This window comes from Polypterus senegalus, chromosome 10, assembly GCF_016835505.1.
Source record: "Polypterus senegalus isolate Bchr_013 chromosome 10, ASM1683550v1, whole genome shotgun sequence".
Lineage (NCBI taxonomy): Eukaryota > Metazoa > Chordata > Cladistia > Polypteriformes > Polypteridae > Polypterus > Polypterus senegalus.
In genome coordinates, this window is record NC_053163.1 from 143,030,834 (window position 1) to 143,047,362 (window position 16,529).

Sequence of the window (16,529 nt, forward strand, 5' to 3'; positions counted from 1 at the left end):
AGATAGATAGATAGATAGATAGATAGATAGATACTTTATTAATCCCGAGGGGAAATTCACATACTTCAGCAGCAGCATACTGATAAAAAACAATATTAACTTAAAGAATGATAAAAGAGTATCTATATATACATTCTACAATATAAATACTACAAATATGTATGTAGTTAAATATATGTAAATATATATCATTCAGACCCCTTCAATTTCTGCATACTTTATTGTGTTGCAGGTTTAATTTTAAATTGATTAATGTGCCACTTTTCCCATCAGTCTGCACTGAATAAACTACTTTCTAAATACTGTACACTATATACTAAACATCTGATTTTTGTGAAAAGAATTGAAGGGAATGAGGATTCACTTATAGCGGCCTAAAAAGCACTGGAACATTTGTCTCAGATGCCTTACGCACTTGCACAATGCACCACACTTCCGGTCCTGATGCAAGCACCAGTATGATGTTTCAGGATCAGATATTCTACTTCATAGACTAGAAGGAAATGAATCAATCACTTTACCAGAACTACTAAAGAATTCTCTAGTATCTACTGTGGACCACCGGGGTGCGTACAGCCGTCCTAACCTGACACAGACAGGCAGAGACACGAGTATTGCACAGCACGTGGGGAGCGCCATTTCACTTCTCCCCAGAGCACAGTACACAACAGCAGCACCAAATGCACAGTCCAGCACAAAAACCTTTCCCTCTTCTTCCTCCACTCCTCCTCCAGCAACCTTCGTCCTCTTCCACCCGACTCTGGCTCTCTGAATGGAGTGAGGTGGCTCGTTTTTAGCTGATCCTGGGAGTTTTCCAGGTGGTTCATTCATCAGACCTGGAATCACTCCCAGGTGTGGTCAAAGCCCAGAGTAGGGCTCTACAGCTCCCCCTGGCAGCCCCCAAGGAACCCAACAAGACTGAACCAAACTGCAACTCCCCGTATGCCATGCGAGAATCCATGGTGCCACAACCGCCCAGGAAGGCTGCCCTCTAACGTGCCTTGCAGATGCCCTCTCTCCCGGTCCTTCCATCCAGCTGGTGTCCCAGCCAGGTAATGGCCATGGCCACAATACGTAAGAAAAACAAAGCATACCTAACAATAAAGAGACTCTGGAATACAAATCCCGACCGAAAATGACTTCGCTCTACAGATGCATAATTAAATGAATAAACCGTGAATCTATAAAGCATAAAAGCACTACAGCACAGACAGAAAATAAGCTTAATTTAGCAAGAATTGCATCCTCCCCAGTAGACAGTTTTTTTAGACCACAAAATAATTGCATTCTTCCTTCTCATTCAGAATGAACCGCCAGTCTCGTAGAGAATGTGTACCTAGGCTGAACTTGTTAAGAGCAGGCCATCCATTCATTACTGAACTAACAGTGTTTATAAAAGACACGCATTCCACATACACTGACTGTTGCTCATGTTTTGTTAAGCTATTTAAGATCTTATTGCATTTAAAAAAGGATACACTGCTCCACATCCATTCATCCATTACCCAACCCGCTATATCCTAACTACAGGGTCACTGGGGTCTGCTGGAGCCAATCCCAGCCAACACAGGGTGCAAGGCAGAAAATAAACCCCAGGCAGGGCGCCAGCCCACCGCATCAAATGCTACATTGAAAAACAAATTTCTGTAGATATATCAAAGATAATAAAAACTGAAAAAAACCCACAAGAAAAAGAAAAAAAATGATTTACCCCTCTCCACTAATGTCTTCATTCAACGTGTTTCATCGCTCTTCTTTAAAAAGTACTCAAGCTCTGCTAAAGTGGATAGAAAGAACTGGTAAACAGCAGTCACCAACTTCTGCCACATATTCCTAAAGTCTGACTTTGACCAGATCACTCTGAAAGACTAACATTTTCTGTTTAATCTACTTTACTTGGGTTTGGCTGCATACTCAAGGCCACTGTTTCTTTATAAATCATATCTTGCTCAAATCATCATGTCTCCCACTGACTCATTCAGGAGAACTTTCAGGATTTCTCTGTTCTTTGCTACATTTTGTTTTCAATTTGCACTAGACGTCTGGTCTCTGACACAAGGAAACATTAGCAAGTAATGATGGTATTTCCATCATATTTCACGATATAGGACACAATTCTCAGAATAATATGCAACTTAACCTTCAAGACACATACAGCACTTAATTTTGAGACAACAAATTAAATTTTATCTGACCATTTTGTCTTGTCTTTTTCTACTTGGGCCCTAAATCTCTCGGTCTTCTAGAAATCTATTGTCAGAATTGCAAAATAATATTCTGTTTGTTCTTTTTTGACAATTTAAGTGATATCATATTGACAACAGGGCGGCACGGTGGCACAGTGGGTAGCGCTGCTGCCTCGCAGTTAGGAGACCCAGGTTTGCTTCCCGGGTCCTCCCTGCGTGGAGTTTGCATGTTCTCCCCGTGTCTGCGTGGGTTTCCTCCGGGCGCTCCGGTTTCCTCCCACAATCCAAAGACAAGCAGGTTAGGTGGATTGGCGATTCTAAATTGGCCCCAGTGTGTGCTTGGTGTTTGTGTGTGTGTGTGTGTGGGTTGGCACCCTGCCCAGGATTGGTTCCTGCCTTGTGCCCTGTGTTGGCTGGGATTGGCTCCAGCAGACCCCCGTGACCCTGTATTCGGATTCAGCGGGTTAGAAGATGGATGGATGGATATTGACAACATTTTGTGTGTTTGTTTGTTTTTTTTTTTGGCTCCAGCATTTTGTGTTTTTGCACCTCCAATGTGTGTTTCTGGTTTAGCAGGGTTAAATCTATTTTATTTGCATTGGCACATCACCTTTCTCAAGTTAACATTACAGTACCATATCATAATATATACTCAGATTTCTATATTTGTATTATTGTGTAAGCTTTTATTAATGTGTATAATATTCTTTTGAGGCTTGTTGTGCATTTTGAATTGAACTTACAAGATTATATTTTATTACTATGCTACTTTTCATCATTTATGCAACACTCCTGGTAGAGATTATATGAATGTGCTCCTGTCCTCGTGACATCATGGGATGTTGTATATAAATGTTGGTGATGTTCGTATTTTCTAATTATCTCTCAAGGGATGCAAAAGCTCCTTTTCTTCAGTGTTAATACGCCTTTTTTCAAGTAGGCCATTACATTAGATTTTGTTGTGCTGGTTCTGACCTCTTTTTATTAAGTTTGACTTCAACTTTTTTCATCCTGTTGTTTGGTCAGCTTTGGTCAGACTTTGTGGTATGTTGACCTTTGCTAGCATTTGACTACAGTTTTTCACTTTAAAACCATCTCCTGGTTCTCTCCCCAGTCACATTATTTCTTGAAACCCTGCGTGTCATAACCTATATACACAGTTTCGCCAATCTCTGTCGTAGCAAACTATAATTTCTTATAATATGGACTTGCTACTGGGATCTTGATGGCCTTCCTCGATCAGTGTCACCCTGGTATGTTACGTGCCATATTTTCTCTAATTATGTAAAACAGGCTTTTTTTGCACTGTAGAAACTTTTCAAACTTTCAGAAACTTTAGCCAGTCGCTAACTGAGCTACCTGCCATTGCCTAGGTGGGAAGATAAGAAAGACGAAAAGGTAAAATGTAAATACAAATTATATATCACCAAATTTTATAACCCATAAATTTGCTGCAGAACATAAATGCTGTTAATATTGGACAACTTTTTTGTGCACAATATTTGTATTATCTTTGTTCAAAGAAAGCCAAATTGCAAACTAACTCATTCACAATATTGTCTCCAACAGGAGCAGCTTGGAGCCCTGACAAATACAGTGAACAAAATGCCTAACAAAAGAAATAAAAAGAAATGGGTTGTCCGTGTACTTTTTGGTATTTGAAATTTCATTTTAGAAGCAAAAATAAAAAAACGATAATCAAAGGAATTTTCAGATTTAGATTTTTTCATTAAAGAATAAAATGAGGGAAAATAAGGTATTTTTTAATTCTTTGGTAACAAATAGCACATACTTTTCTGGATTTATTTGTGATTCAAATAATGAAAGTGTAATACCTCAAAAACAACAAAACAGACGCATTTTCATTCTCTGAAACTGGAAGTATTTCTTCTTCTACACGATTTTTGACAACACATGCAAACAGTCCTCCTCATAACATGTTGATCGACATTGCACTGGCAGTCGCATTTTTTAGGTAAAAATACAAGCTTTGCAAACGTTGCTTTATTGATGTAGTAGTTCTTTTATGAACGTTATTGTTGTTACTTACTGCGAAACAGTATGGTGATTTACAGATATAATTTTCGATGACAGGCCTTGTTTTGCTCTCTCTAAAATCACGTCCGAGTACTGTTCCAACGTCATGATGATGGTCCAGTCTACACACCAGTGACCAGTGTTTGCTGCAAGTGGTGCATCACCTGACCAGGTTATTGACCTACGAAAACTTCCGATCCAGACAAAATAAATAAAGGCCGTTTTCTCGTTCTCGTTTCTTGTATTTTTCTTTTCTGATGTGCAAAAGAACAAAAGGAAAAAGGTAATTGTTTTGCATTTTTCGTTTTTCCCTTTTAAGTTGAAAATCGAAAAAGTATCTCTTTTTCTTTTTTAAATGGTATTTTCTGAAATGAAATTTCAAATACCAAAAAGTATAGGATGGTCCAGATCTAATTATGCAATTTTCATTACGCTATAACTTATTACGCTTATTACATGGAAAATCACCCAAAAAATCCTGGAGTATCGAGAAGTGTGCGAACTGACGACATGAAGAATCGTCTTCGCATCAAACTGGAAGAATTGCCCCCGCATAAATCAAAGTCATCCAGACGATCTTGATCTGCATAATTAGATCTGGACCATGGGAATGAAATCAGTTTCTTTGTTGAAAGGCAAGTATGCTAAGCATCTCTCCACCATCAGCACTCTGTCAATGGATCACAGAGTAGTAACTCATACCATTATTTTAAAACTGTCTCTCTCTCTGCCAGGTATTATTTGCATACTTAACTACACAAATTAAAGTAAGAAAAACATCCTGTGCTTAGACTAAAAATGATCAATGCTCACAATTTGATAGGAGATTAGAGTTGGGTGTTGGGTTACAACCATTTGCTCTGACCCCAAGCCACTCCTGTTGGTGCCGCAAAGCCGAAAGTTACACGTCACAAACCTGACTTGAGGTGAGAAGTGTGTGTGTGTGTGTGCCAAATTTCAGATCTTTGGATTTAAACACAAAGCTGTGCATAAAGAACAAGCAAAAAGACTTTTTGCAGGACTTTCCAAAGTTAATTTTTACTTATCTGAGCTCAAGGAAAATAGCTTTATTGCACATAGGTAAACGTTATCACACTTTCAGTTGTCTATAATTTGTTTCTGGCAGCACACAGTTTTTATTTGCTCTTGTAGATAATATCTGCCTCACCATTTATGACATTTTATCTTCTAGGGCTTCTGCTTTTCAGTAACTTCCTCTTGGATGTAATGAACTTTGACTTTTTGTTCAGCTCTTGCATATATATAAAGGTTGTATCTAGTGGGCAAGAGGCTGTCAGAAGCAAAGGCCCAAACAGGAAGGCACAGGGTATGGTGAAGTCCTGTAGGCCAGGGGTTCTCAAACTCGGTCCTGGGGGACTCCTGTGGCTGCAGATTTTTGTTCCAACCAGCCTCTGTTTTTAATTGGACTCCTGGGCTAATTAAGTGAGCTGTTGTTTTCCAGATTCCCTGTTTTGGGAACAATATACAAATTAGAAAACTAAGTTTGGTTAAACAAAAAAAAAAAAGTATTAAAATGTACTAAGAAGTTATATGTATTTTTTTCTTTTTAACAGTATTTTCATCTTGATTGTCATTCTACTTTTCTAGGTGTTCTAATTGTTTAAGTAATCTGTTACTACTTTGTGGGGCTGACGCTAAAGCAGTTGCAGCCTTTCATGATTGAGTGTTGTTTGCTTGGGTTTCTGCTCTGCTTGGTTTTAATTGTCATTATTAAGATTCAATGAAGGGAGCAAACTGCACAGAGAAAGGGTGAAATATAATAAAAAGAGAGTTAAGCATTTAAATCCATAGCAAAAAAGAAATATTTCTAAGTTTCTTATAAATGTAAAAATCATGCTGCTGTGCTTTTCTGAATGTTGAATAAAAGGTACATAATAGCAGCTAATAAATGAGATCAGTGCTATCAGGTGTTGTCACTGATTAGGAATCTGGTTGGAACAAAAACCTGCAGCCACAGGCGTCCCCCAGGACCGTGTTTGAGAACCCCTGCTGTAGGAGACCTCCAGAGGAGACAGTGAATTACATTATTAGTAGAAAAGTTTCTACTCATGTCAATGTGAAAACACATTGCCAAATGGAAAGCAGCACACTCTATATTTCCAATCTGGGCAAAAAGGCTGTGGTACCATTATGGCACAGCATGGAAAGAAACAAATAAGGCAATCCTGACCAAACCTGTATATCTGAGCAGTCAGTGGGGCAAGAGAGAGTTGGAAAGAAAACCACAAAACCTCTTGGAAAAACAAGCCGAAGAATCTGCCCAAAAACTGCAGAATCCTGTGAGAAAAGAGGATGCTGACAATGTGCCTCCAAGACCCAGATGTTTAAAGGCAAGTCAAGGCTCAGAGATACTGGAATCCCTAGGACAAACAGAGGAAGCTCTGGCCTGGTGTCCTTGTAGTAAAAATCGAGTCAGCTACTTAAAAAGGACCTTGTTGGAATCCGGAATAAAGAGCTGAGGTGGAAGGTCTGCTGGCAGAAAAAGTTGAGGGAGATGGACCCCAGGGCAGAGAAAACATAAAGCAATATTTCTGGGTTTTTTTTTTTCTTCCAAATTTAAAAAGGAATCTGTTCAAATAACACATTAGTTTATGTTATCTATCTACTTTAAATAAGCTAACTAAATGAGGCATCATTTGAGTAACAGGCTATTTATAAAGGTTAAAACTTATTTAATGCAGTTTTAACTATTTTAATAATAAATATGTATTAACTCTACTCTACATTTTACTCTAATTTTTAATTGGTGAATAGACATCATACTACAGTAGTTTAATACAACAGATATATCAACACTATTTGAAAGAGCTCTAGAGAATAAAATTATGCTGATGCCATACGTCTGTATCATGAAAAAGTAATGAAATTCATTCGACACAGGGATTGTGCGTTTTTATAAGTAGGCTTAACAAAACAAAAATATAAATTGTTAAGTAAATAATTTCAGAAAGGTATTAATACAAAACAATCAATTAACTAAAAACGCAAGCCCACTTTTGGAATGCAACCTTGACTCCCCTGGAGGTAGGTCAGGTCAGGTTGGGGAGCATGCACTGGTATAACATGTTGCCACACACACCAAAGAACATAATAGCTCGGGATCCTGGTTAACAGAAATGACCCTGTATCTGCTGCAGTCTGGTGTTACATGGGTGTCCCCTTGGCTTAGTCTAACTCTTTGGGTCCTCAACAACTGAGGATCCAGTGAGTCTGATCAAACTCTGGGAATTGCGCCACATGGCCGTAGTGCCATAACATTTATAACTAACTGGTGAGGCCTCATCTGGAGTCCTGTGTGCAGTTTTGGTCTCCAGGCTACAAAAAAGACATAGCAGCACAAGAAAATGTCCAGAGAAGAGCAACTAGCCTGAGTTCAGGGCTACAGAGGATGAGTTATGAGGAAAGATTAAAAGAGCTGAGCCTTTACAGTTTAAGCCAAAGAAGATTAAGAGGTGACATGATTGAAGTGTTTATAATTATGAAGGGAATTAGTCCAGTGGAGCGAGACTGCAATTTTAAAATGAGTTCATCAAGAACACGGGGACACAGTTGGAAACTTGTTAAGGGTAAATTTCACACCAACATTAGAAAGTTTTTCTTTACACAAATGATAGACACTTGGAATAAGCTACCAAGTAGTGTGGTAGACAGTAAGACGTTAGGGACTTTCAAAACTCGACTTGATGTTTTTTTGGAAGAAATAAGTGGATAGGACTGGCGAGCTTTGTTGGGCTGAATGGCCTGTTCTCGTCTAGAGTGTTCTAATGTTCTAATGAGAGTGGGCAATACAAGGGACTGGTCTCCTTCTGCAACCCACACAAATGTACTTAAATAGGCTCTGAGCCTCAACAACTATGAGCTGAGTTGTGCAGGTTTGAGAATGTTATGTTGGTATGTTGTGTACTTTGGAAATTGCTTTAAAAGGTTCCAAGAAAAAGAGGAGACAGAGAGCTGATTAGCTAATTCCCCTTCCTCCATGACTACATAAAAGAGTGAAATGAACCTGCAGATGTCTACCATCAGAAACTCAGCCAAGTGAAAAAATTAGGATAACTTTACTGTGATTCATCATTAGATAAAAAATGAATAAAATTAGGCAAAGTTACATCTCTGCATTTACAACTTATATTACATAATTCTCTAGTATAAAAACAGTAATAGGCAAAAAATATTACACTATTCGGAAAAAATGAGAGGATATATGTACTATATTCCAGGATGTGCAAGAGGTACTGGGCATATACCTGAAAAACTCAAAGGAGTAAAATGTCTTAAAAACCTCAGAGATAAAACTGTTACCAGATACTGCCTTTTTAATAGATAGATAGATAGATAGATAGATAGATAGATAGATAGATAGATAGATAGATAGTATTTTTAGACAGTTCCTGAATTCTGTGTTTAATATTTAAATTGTTACTCAGGTAAACTACAAAATACAATAGGTTATTCAAATACTCACACCTATCTTTGTTAGTCCCAAAGATTTAAGATTATTGTTTCGAAAAGTCAAGCAAAATGACACCTTTTATTGGCTAACTAAAAAGATTACAATATGCAAACTTTTGAGGTAACTCAGGCCCCTTCTTCAGGCGAGATTTAATTACGTGTGAGGTGATTACATCTCGCCTGAAGAAGGGGCCTGAGTTATCTTGAAAGCCTGCATATTGTAATCTTTCTAGTTAGCCAATAAAAGGTGTCATTTTGCTTGACTTTTCACTACATTAATAATGGCTAACACGGTACAACACCTTAGAAATACAGATTATTGGTTTGAAATATACAAATAAAAGAATACATCTACATGCTAAATTTAAACCAGCAAAAATAATCCAATTCTGTTTTCACCCTGGTATTGTTTAGTGAGAGGCTTAAACTCTCTTCAAAGCTGCCTCCTCAGTTAAACTCAGTGCTCCTGGGATAGGATTTGTCCCTTTGTGATAGTTATGAGGGATGAATGGGTAAATACTTTAAACTATTCATTGAGCATCTTAAATGATATACTTAATTGTTGTAAATTAAAATCTTCAGTTTAAAATGGCTTAAAACTCTGCCATGTGTCATAAAATCTTTTGGTATTTTTATTTATATATAATAATGGTAGCCGATTTGAAAGCAGACAAAATATCATTAATGTGGAACTGGAATTCTGCATACACTTGGCAATGTGCCACTGTATAAGGATTGATTTTTAACGGATAATTAGAAAGCATTACATTTCCTATTTAATGAGTATATTGTCAGGTGGCAAAAGGCTACGTTTGTGTGTAAATAGGAGATTGAATTTTTTTAAACTTACTAAAAAAGAACAAACCACAAAAAACAGGAAGTGGTGAAATGAGTAATATATTTAACTAAAGGGTATCTCAACAGCTTTAATTTTTCAATAACTAAAAAAATGCCCTCATATATGACTGCAGGTGTACCAAAGAAAGGGTATTTAAATATCGTTGTTTTGTTTATGTATGTATGATTATGTAAATATCCTGCAGATGTTTTGTTTAGTCTTAAAGGTGTCAGTGTATGCCTGTTTAGGTATGAGAATGTCCCTCATGTCTTATGTATGTGTACTTTAGTTTGGTTTTACATTTTTTGGTAGTCTATCTCATATGTATATTTGATTGAGATTTGTTGCATCATGTTCACATACATACGTATGTTATGTTTGCCTAGAAAAAAGAAGAAAAACTAATTAATGGAGATAAACAGGAGAAGAAACATCAAAAATACCAGAAAACGTTCAATACAGAGAATCAATTCTATCTTTTATTAAACCTAAATACTAAAAAAAGAAATAAAATTCAAATCGGGAACTGACATACACAGTATGTCTATGTGACCTACAGGCACTTCTTTGGCTCTTCCAAGTTTCTGTCTGTTTTTAAGAGAGGGTTACTGAAAATCTTGTTCAGTCATTTTAAATAGTGTTCAGTCACTGAACTATTAATACCAGTGAATAACACACCTTAATGCCACAGTCAAGAGAATTTCATCCATGGAAGACGTTTGTCAAATATGACATCAATAACATCGATAACAGATGAAAATGTTGCCACCGTGGAATAAATAACAGAGAAAAAATCCAAATGTAACAGCATGTGAGATAGCAAATAACAGGGGTTAGTTATTGGTTACTGGAATCCATTGTTCATTAATAATTAAACATGAATTTGGTCTATGCAGGTTAGGTGTCCAATACTATAAGTAGAATCATGAATTCATGAATTCGAAATAGGGAAAATTTTATACCAAAATACAACAAAATGCTATAATAAAAATTTTAGAACCACTTTCACAGAAGCTTTTTTGATTGGGAGTCTCATCACATACTAAATCATATTATAGAAAAATAGAAAAACATGGCACGCGTTACTGTCCAAAGCCTTAAGATGTACATTTTCACTTCAGAATATATGCTTTTCTATTCTTAACACAAACTGTTATTTGCAGTTAATCAGTTCTTTCCAAACATCCAGCATGATAAAGTGAGGTTTCACTGTTGTCACCATTAGCCGACTACTTCATTTGCTTTTACTTAGCCATTTGTTGTTAATCAGTGTACTCTGGTTCTTGCCTGCTGCCTCCAGTAATTGTATACTTGTCAATGACCTGACATTGTGCCCATCAGCAAGTTTGTGTGTGCATTCTGTCAGCAGCGATTGAGGTATAAAACAGGATTGCTGTAGGTAAACTTGTCTGCTGTTATACGGCATCATTTAAGAAATAATTTACTCTTAACAATACACACACTCTGAAATAAAACAAATACTTTGTGTACAGAAACACATACATATATAGTGAAATATGTCTATAGAATTCCGATATTTTATCTCTTCTACTGTATACACATATATTTAGTAGTGAACTTTAATTAATATAAGTATAACAGCCATGGAAATTAGGCAGAGTGACGCTCCGATGCTGCTTAATTGTCCTCCCTGAGATGTCAGAGGTAAGACATGGAATCAGAGCCAACATTTCTGCTATTCACCTTAAAAAGATTTATTTTTTTTAATTAATCCACAGTAAAATCTATGACACAAATTTTACATGAGAAAGAACAAAGAAACTGAAAAATACTCTCGCTTATATTGAGATAGCAAAGTCATTTTTTTCTTTCATCTTAACAACCTTTTTGTTCAAATGTTAGCAAAATTAATAAATCTTAGATGAATTAACCCTGAAAGAAGAGAACAATGTAGAGATAAGATAACCATCACTAGAGAAAGTCCTGTACGTTTTTTTTTTTTGAAGTGCATTGTCTATAGTAAGATAGGCCTCTGATGTAGTCAGCAGGTCAATCAGTCTGTTAGTCCGCATATCTGGTCATTGTCTCTATTCAGACCATCCATTTTGTAGAGTATTGAATTTTAAGCATTTTATTAGTTCATTTTTACTAGATTTATTTATTTTTTTTTAATCTTTTTTAGGTGTGTTTGCATGTAATGAGAAAAGCACCTACTGCTGCAATCAAGTCTGTCTGTATGTCTGTCCACATGAAACAACTCCGCTCCAAGTGGGTATAATTTGTTTAAATTGGGCACTCTTATACTTCAAGGAAATCTGCCATGAAAGTTACATTTTTTTTTACAATATCTCAAATAGATCAAACTGTACAGATTATTGAAATTTCAAAAGTTCCCCTTGAAAAGCATTGCTATATTTTCAGACTTTTCATTATTAAAACTGAGATGCATTCTGAACAAAGTCAATTGAGGATTAGTTTACTGTTTCAAATTTTACCTTGCAGGAGGTCACTTTAAAATGACTATTCTGCAGATTTTTTTAATCTTTTATCAACAGAGTTATGCAGTGACCTGTGCTTGCATGAACCTCTGTCCCAGTAGCTCAATTGTCCTGCTCCTTGAAATCTCAGCAGGTAAGTTTTAAGATGTTCATGGCTGTAAAAGTAAAAATGTGAGCAACCCAACTTCGTCAGAAGTGCATGAAAGAGGGCATGGGCTCTCTAGTCGTAACTTGGTGACACATTATGTGTATTGTGAATAAGTGTGTACTCAGGATTCTGTTACACTAAAATCAATCTGATGACTACGTTATCTACAGATCATAATGATTTACTATTTTAATCAGCAAAGCACCACAGTGATCTGCTATCTATCATACTGAAGCCAAAAGCTATACCTTGGAGCTTCAAAACAGATCTTAAATCCCCATTGGGTACCTCTTGCAGAAATGTTATATTTAAAAACTTCAATAAACCATTTAATATTGTTTCTTTGTATCAGTATACTGCTGCTGGATTATGTGAATTTCCCCTTGGGATTAATAAAGTATCTATCTATCTATCTATCTATCTATCTATCTATCTATCTATCTATCTATCTATCTATCTATCTATCTATCTATCTATCTATCTATCTATCTATCTATCTATCTAAACCATGTTCCCTTTAAACCAACATCTACCAATAGCACATCGATACATCACTTGAGTCATGTTGCCCATGAAAGCCTTCATGAGTCTATTTGGGCTCTGTTTGCAACCACATGATATTGTATAATGCTGTCAAAAACGTGAATTTTATGTACCCTACTATTAAATATACTTACATGCTATTATCACTGTTGATATTGAAAAAAGTCAGTGGGTAACTCATGTTATATATTATCTAAAATTGGAAAAAATTCTCACATAGAGGATCTGTACAAAACGTTTTCAGAACTTGGCAGGATCTAATCCATAACATTTTAGAATAAGCATTTAAATTGAGGAAGCGGATTCTCTCCCCTCTTTTTTTATTCTACTTATTTTAAATCATTAATTTATTTGCATATTTTTACTATTATTAAATTTTACTCTGCTGACCTAGCTCTCTTTCTCATGGGTGGGGGTTGATTTGTTTCAAACCTAGCTTTGTTAAACTTGACTTGCTTGTTTGGAATGTTAATTCAGTGGTTCTCAAACTGTGGGGGGCACTGAAGCTGTACAAGGGGGGCGTCAAATAAATGAACAAGACATCAGATTTATTTTTTATATTTTTATTTCAAATTTAAATTTGCATATAATCAAAACAAATGCATTATAACTAAAATTAAAATAAAACATTTCTAAGGCATAGATCTAATGACTAACTGACGAGCAGAACCGCTGCTGCTGCTTTTATAGTCGCGCATTTTCAATCCAGAAAGTTCGAGATGTATCGGTATCTGTTGCGAGCATTCGGGTAACAGTAGATCAGGTGATAATGCGATGCAACTGCACCACATTGGCAGCATAGCCAATATTGCCAAATTGAGTTAAATAATTTATTCCGTATTGGGTTATTTTCATGATAAAACTAACAGCGGTATAATATTTGTCGGACGAAAACACTTTGTCTCGCGCAGATTGACTTCATCGGTGTGCTCGTTTACGAGATCTTTAAAAATTAAAACATATTAACACATTTAATCGTTTCTTTACATAAAAAAATAATTAAACAAGAATAAATAATTTATTCTTTGTTTTTGGGATTAGAATTACTACAAAAAATCACACAAGGCATTTTAACAGTTATTAAAGCACTTAAAAAAACAATTGCAAATATTTCATCGAAAGTTAGCTGAACACATGCAAATCTTATGGAAGTAAAAATGATAGGATACCACGACACATACGAGTATCATACCTTTGTTAGTTGTATCACAGGTTATTCTCATCTATCTTATATTATGCAGGGGGCGCAGAATTATTCCAGGTAGAAAAGGGGGTGGGGGGGGGGCGAGCGAAATACGAAAGTTTGAGAACTGCTGTGTTGATTGATTTTAATAAGATTAATAAAATGTTTAAAAAAAAAAGAAAAAATCGATCACTGATACAAAATATATATAAACAAACAAAATGTAACTCACTAATTGATGAAGTTACTGGAAAATTAGAAATGCACCACTGAAACAAAGTATTACAAATTGTACATTCTGTGGCCGACGGCTGGGGGTGGTACCCAGCCGGGATGCCCAGGAGGACCGGAAGAAGGCTTGCGCCTCCTCCAGACCACGAGGGGGGTGACCGCCCTGGTTGTGTTGGGGGCAACGGGTAGAGGGCTTGGAAGTCCAACCCTGTAGGGACCCATGGTCACCACCAGGGGGCGCCCCAATGCCTTGGGAGCCCTGGACCTCAACACTTCTGCCACACCAGGAAGTGCTGGGGAAGAGAGCAGGGACACCCGAGTGCTTCCGGTACAGCCGGCACTTCCGCCACACTGGGGCGTGTCGGCGGGAGAGTGCCGGGAAGCACCTGGAGCACATCCGGGTGTGGATAAAAGGGGCCACCTCCCTTCATTCAAGGCTGGAGTCGGGTGAGGAGAGGACAAAGCAGGAGAAGCGAGAGTGGAGGCGGCCCGAAGAAAGGCAGAGTGTGTGAGAGGCCTGGACTTTGGGGACTTGTGGGGTTTTGTGTGCATTGGACTACTTTGTATATATTGTAAATAAACATGTGGTGGTGGATTTACAACATGTCTGCCTGACTGTGTCTGGGGCTCGTTCCACAATTCATAAACATAAGATATTAACAAGGCATCGAGCGAATCAATAGTAAGAGTCTGCTGCTGTTAGGGTTTAAGTCTTTAACGCCAGGAACTTATGATGCAGAAGCCCAGCCACTGAAGTTTCCCATTGGCAATTCTAGTAGCTCTTTAGCCTTTCTTTTGTTTGATTTGATTTCCTGCCCTTCCAGAACCTGACAGTACCATCCATTGTATTACTACTACCTGAGACTTCGGGAGGACACCATTTAAAAGTGGTAATTTTATGTTTAGTAAATCCTCTCCCAGAGTTAATTGCTGTGTAATTCTGTGTGTATTAATACAAATTTGATCACAGAAAACAAAAATCAAACTTCCAGCCACAGTATTCTAGATGTTTTAAGTTGTATTTGGGTTAATGAGATCATCCATCCAGAATTTATTCTTCCAAAATTCAATATCATTATCCATGTAGTCTTCGGAAAAAAAATAGATTATTAGCCAGGTCCTCTCTTGAAGACCCTTGAAGATGCCCATGAGACTTCGGCAATTTTGTATGAGCTTGCTTGCATCTTTCCGTAATGACAGTTTTTTTTACATTTTTTGCTATTCATTTAAAAGTAGCTTAATTCATTCTGAAATGCTTGGTCTTGATTTTTCAAAATGCTTTAGACTAATAAACACTTACAGTTCTCTTCCTCTGGTTGTCTGTGGTCTTTACAGACTGTAGTAGAGTGTATTATGCTAGGTTTCCTGCATTTATATTACATATTGCATTTTGTGGAATGGCAAACCCTATTCTGGCAGAACTGGGTGCACAGCAGGTGTCCACCCTGAATGGAGTATCATTCCAATGCAGGGTGAACTTGTGCAGACCCCCACAATCTCTCTGGGACTAATTTAGTGTCATCACCAAACCTAATACACATGTTTTTTGTCTTAGGATTGTTCCTGGTAACCAAGAAGAAATTCCACACAGTAAAATGTCCAGACATTAGCCAGATGTGGGATTCAAACTCAAGACGCATGACAAAGCAATACCATCAATTGTGCTACCATACTGTTCAAAATATTATGTGACCAGAAATATAAGAAAAGAGATCATTTATTGAGCTCACAGAGTCCTCAATGCTTGCTACAATAAGAATTAATTTAAGTAGTTAAACTGTAAGCGGCCACTTTAAAAATTAACAGCAACATGTTTGTAAAAGTCTGTATAGTTTGATTTTAGATTAATCATATTTACCTGTACTTCTTCAACCAACATATTTCATCACCATATACAGAGTTGTCTTTTCAATCTAGTCAGCAAAATCATTTCAACCTAAATAAAACAAAAGAGGGATAAAACAAAACTACTTCTTTATGAATGTAGGTAGTAAAAGGATAAGAACAATCAAAGCTTGTGTGGGTAGGCCAATGTTATGTTTTTTTTTTATCAACGGTGTTCTTGTTTACTGAAAATACAAGTAATATTTTTAATTACTCAAAAACTATAAGGTAGCAAAGCATTTTAAATGTTACACTCCTGAAAATTCAAAAACTTGTTTAAAACATTGTGATCTTCATTAAATAATTTAAAAGAATTTAAGCACTTTTTTTAAGTGTTTAAATAAGTCTTTAAAGTCCATCTTTTATAAAAGGAAACATAACCTGAAATGAGTGTAACTCACAGTCTTAATATGTGAAAATGAAAGTTAAGGTTAGATTTATTAAACTATATTTTAAACTTTTCATTTATTAAAAAAGGACCAATACACTTGTTAATAGCAGTCATGGCATACAAACTCCGTAACAGTCAGTCACTCATTTTCCAGCCCTA

General features: G+C 36.7%; 1 protein-coding gene across 2 annotated transcripts in view; it reads right to left on the minus strand.

Moving 5' to 3' along the window:
- LOC120537754 (nuclear factor interleukin-3-regulated protein-like) overlaps nucleotides 1-16,529 on the minus strand; it is a 76,960-nt gene that overhangs the window by 48,257 nt on the left and 12,174 nt on the right. For both annotated transcript variants that reach the window (XM_039766924.1, XM_039766923.1), the window contains one exon: nucleotides 15,954-16,031. The gene's annotated coding sequence lies outside the window, so the exon portion shown is untranslated. The remainder of the gene's footprint in view (nucleotides 1-15,953; nucleotides 16,032-16,529) is intronic.